The sequence below is a fragment of the Chenopodium album genome, chromosome 25 (genome assembly GCF_948465745.1).
Source record: "Chenopodium album chromosome 25, dcCheAlbu1.1, whole genome shotgun sequence".
Lineage (NCBI taxonomy): Eukaryota > Viridiplantae > Streptophyta > Magnoliopsida > Caryophyllales > Amaranthaceae > Chenopodium > Chenopodium album.
This window is the reverse complement of record NC_137858.1, coordinates 2,558,164-2,562,959: the sequence shown is the minus strand read 5'-3', so window position 1 is coordinate 2,562,959 and position 4,796 is coordinate 2,558,164.

Here is a 4,796-nt window from a genome sequence, read left to right as displayed (position 1 = left end):
GTTTATTAAAAAAATAATAATAATTAAGATTTTTCAAAAAAAAAAAAAATGTAACCTAGCCACCCCCTCCCCTCAACTGCCACCCCTTCCCTCCCCCTGCCGGCGGCCTGTGCCCCTCCCCCCTGCCGGCGCCGGAGCGACCCCACCGCCTCCCTCCAGCCGGCGCGACCTCACCCCTTCCCTTTCCCCCATCCCTACGCAGTCAACCCCCTCCCCTTTCCCGTTCTTGCTACCCCTACCCCCACCCCGAACCGCGCAGATTCCACCCCCTTTCCCTTCCCCTCTCACCGGAAATTGCCCCCCTCCCTATTCCCCCACCGAAATTGACCCCCTCCCCTTCCCCTACCCTTTCGGCCATCCGTAACCCTAAACTACCTCCCCAAAACCACCCAAAATGAATTCAATCTTCGCCGGAGCTGCCACTAGTGGGTTCCTTCAAATGTGTCGGATGTTGTTGCAGTTGGGGGGGTTGTGGGTACGCTTAAACGGGTGTGGTTGCAGGTGCGGGTGGTGGATCTGAGCAGGGGAGTCAAAGTGGGGCAGCAAGAATGGGAAAAGGGATGGGTTGGCTGTGTAGGGGTGGGGGAAAGGGAGGGGGTGGGGTCTTGCCGGCACCGGCAGGGGGGAAGGGGTGGCAGTGAAGTGGAGTGGTGGCTGCAAAGTGGTTGAACAGCCGTTGTTGTGGGCCCCACAAACAGAAATAGTAACGGGGTTAGTCACTGGTAGTTATTTCTACAGTTAGGGATTTTGGGTGGTAGTAATATATAATATTTTTTTAGATAGGTAGTAAATCTGATACGTGGTGTTTTTGCTGGTAGTAAATGTGAATTTTTCCTTTGTTTATTGGTCATGTATTGCTTTATGTCTTGATGCTCAAGAGTCAAGATCAATACTTTTGATAATTATAATTATCTGCTGTACCAAATAAAAAACACATTTATATACATAATGCCGCAAGTAACATCCTACTTAGTGATGATATAATGATATAATGCATGGCTTAATTGCCTACTTAATACTGAAAAAACCAATTAATATTGAAAATTTCGTGTCAATTAATAAACTAACCCCACCAAGATCAAAACAAATTTAATCAATCGGCTTAAGTTACAAAATGAAAACTCTACAACCGTACACAAACTATACACATATAACACATTAACACTTAAATAATAACTCGATCATCATAATACTTGTCAAAAATTATTATTGAAAAGGACTAGTGAAAAGGACAATTGAAGTTCAATTGATCAATTGCATCCCGTATTATTATGACCTCATGATAAAACGAGGAATGGTTAGGCCCAGATCTTTAAATTATACGGATCAATTACCTACTTATGGTAATTGACGCAATACATCTCCTAATTAAACAATTATTAAAAAAAAAAAAAAAGAAGTTTCAAATAATTGTGAACATTATAATTCTTGCAGGAATTACATGATATGGGTCATCAATTAAATAAACAAGTCTGATAAGTGATAAGTATGGCCTACGTTTGCCAATGCAAGCTTGCTGTTTTTACAAAAATTGAGGAAAGTTTTAAAGGGTTTGTATTTTTTTTTTAGAAGAATATGGGGTTGTATTTAAATTGTATGAATTAATGTGATCCAAATTCGATCACTTCATCGAATGTACAATAACATATATAAAATATAAATATTATTATAATTATTAGAAAAATGTTTTATGGAGCCCTAAGGGTTATATATAAGAAGCTAAAATAGAAAAGTATTAATGATATATTCATTAATTACATTGATTTATGCGTGTTTTATCATACATTCATAAACTTATACTACAGAGTAAAAAGGAAAAGATATTAAATGTTTATTTGTAACCCCTAAAGGCTATATAATACGTACGTAGTATACTTTGATGTATATAGTTTTTTCAAAAAATATATAATAAATATAAAAAATTTAAAAAAAAATCTTGATCATTTCATGCATTGGGCGCATGCCTTAGAATTTAATCATTGTATCCATTATCATACCCTTTCTAAGTACTCATACTTATCAAATATCAGTAGTACTCCGTAGTATCTTAAATGTCAAAGCATCCATTAGAAAACTACCTTTTAAGCTAACAAGATTATCATTATGTTATCCCCTTCACTTGCTAAGTATAGTGGTTTGCAAATTACACCTTTTCAATTGATGTAAATAGTATCAAGTTTATTTATTCTTCTTTTCATTATAATTTAGGGCCTGTTCATATTTACTTAATTTCAGTTCAGTTCAGCTCCAATCAGTTCAGTTCAGTTCAGTTCAGTTCTGCTTTTAATTTCCCTATCTCATTTAATATTCATTTCAGCTTAGTTCAGTTCAATTCAGCTCCAATCAGTTCAGTTCAGTTCACCTTCAATCAGTTCAGTTCAATTTAGCTCAGCTCAGTAAATGTGAACAGGCCCTTAGTTGCTATGTAATCTAAAATGTTATTAATTACGATTCACAAAGTATATAAACGATCAAAAATAATACTTCGCAAATTAAACAAACAAAATTGGACTTTTTTTTTTGCCAACTCTAACTTCCAAACCCGAGCTAAACAATTTATTCTTGCAAAAATCCTTTAATTTTTTTTTTTACAAAAAAAAAAAATATTATTGCAAAAGCTTCAATCCGAAGATATACAGAATTTTATTATTTTGTAAACAAATACAGTAGAACACGTCGTATGATTGTATGGAATAGGATAGTACTCGTATAATATTGTCCGACATTTTTAAAAAGGAGGAAAAACTAAAGAAGGATAATAGTTAACAACAATAGCTGATTCAGCCAGTGCATGTGAATTGATATGAACAACTAACCAATAGCTGATTCAGCCAGTGCAAATGAACGTCCGGGGATGTTGGATAAGAGAACTAAAAATAGAAAGATTAAATTAAAATGAACATTGATAACACCAATTGATGCGTGATTTTGTCATGCATTCTCAAATTAATACCACTTTAGGTAGTATTTTTAAATGCTTATTTAACGCTCAAGGCGTTCGTTAGCAAGATCCATACTAAAAATATTGGTAATAGTAATAATATTGTACATAATAGATTTTGTTTGTTGAAAGAAGAGTACATATATTGGAATTGGTGTGTTTATTATTTAACATAGTATTAATATATCATTAATCATATTAAGGGCCTGTTTACATTTACTTAATTTCAGTTCAGTTCAGCTCCAATTAGTTCAGTTCAGTTCAGCTCCAATCAGTTCAGTTCTGCTCTTAATTTCCCTCTCTGATAAAATATTCATTTCAGCTTAGTTTAGTTCAGTTCAGCTCTAATCAGTTCAGTTCAGCTCAGTAAATCTGAACAGGCCCTAAGTTGGATTTATATTAATGTTGGATAATTTACAAGTGGGTGATAAGGAAATCTGATGAGAAATTAAAGTGTATAGAACCAAAATAAATAAATTAATAATTCTCAAACACATACAAGAAAGAAATTAAACAAGTAATTTACTCAAAAAAGAATTGGAGTAAATTAGTCGGAAATACGTGGAAGTGGTGTAGGCCAGTGTTGGAGCTCAAGTCTGCAAGGAGAATCTAGACGATCGGGATGCAATTCTCCCAAAATCTTCAAATGTGATGAATTTCTATCTAACAAAACCAACTTACTAGTTCTGTCTTTTGAATTCGCCTCATTGTCACTAGTTTCTACCACCTTATTGTTACACACCTTATTTTCTAGATATATCAATTGCTTGTTAGTTGGATGAATACCAATCAATCTAGTACTAGTTTTTGGCATAATTATTTCGTTCAAGTCGTCAATACAACTCTGTCTATATATCCTGCATGGTAACAATACCTCATCTTTACTATTACTATCATTAAGAGTATCATCAACTCCATTGAAATCTCCCTCTTCAACAATAATGCTGACTTCACCATATAATACATCCCAATCCGGACTCCGACGTGTAATGGTTGTGCACAAACTAATCAATCGCGAACCACATTCCAAAGTTATTCCATCACCGGGAAAAAATAGTGGTCGTATTTTTCTGGCTACGTGTTCATCGCCACTATTAGGGGTTATGTGGAATGGATTGAACACCCCGAAATGTGCATCGTGCCGAATACACACCATTCCCTTGCATACAGCACCATTGAAAGATAACCAATCTTTTGTAAGTATAGACAATGGAATCCGAAGATTAATATTTTTCCATAGTGAATTCTCCGAACAAAAAACCATAGAATTGAATGATTTATAAGGATCATAAGTTTTCGGGCCATAGGACATGGGTATAGGATGAATAACCACAACCCTAAGCCTGCAATCGATGTTTCCTTGACACTCAGGATATTTGCAAAATAATCTAACCCAAAAGCAATCGTGTGATGAAATTGGAAGCGGTGGGAGAGCAATCCATTGCTTTGTTAATGGATTGCATATATAATAATACTGATTGTTATGATGATCCTTTCCTTTACTCGTATCTATACACAAAACTAGGTCTTTGCAAGTCGCCATAATTGCGAAGGATTTAGAAGGCAGAAAATTGAGGGTGAATTTTGAAGAATTAAATACCTTGTGAGTTGGGATTTTTTTATTCATCCGTCTAGTCATCCTCATCGTTGAAAAAAACGTCCATGGTAGGTGTTCCTTCTTGTGTGAGGGAAGATTATTCTTATGGTTTATGTATTCCATAACAAATCTAGGGTTCGAGAGTATAGATAACCAACGCTTTGATGCTAATTTGCATCTAATCCCTGTTCCATAATTATCAAGTCTAACAAATATCTCAATCAATAAATCATCAGCAAGATCATTAATTGTTGTTGA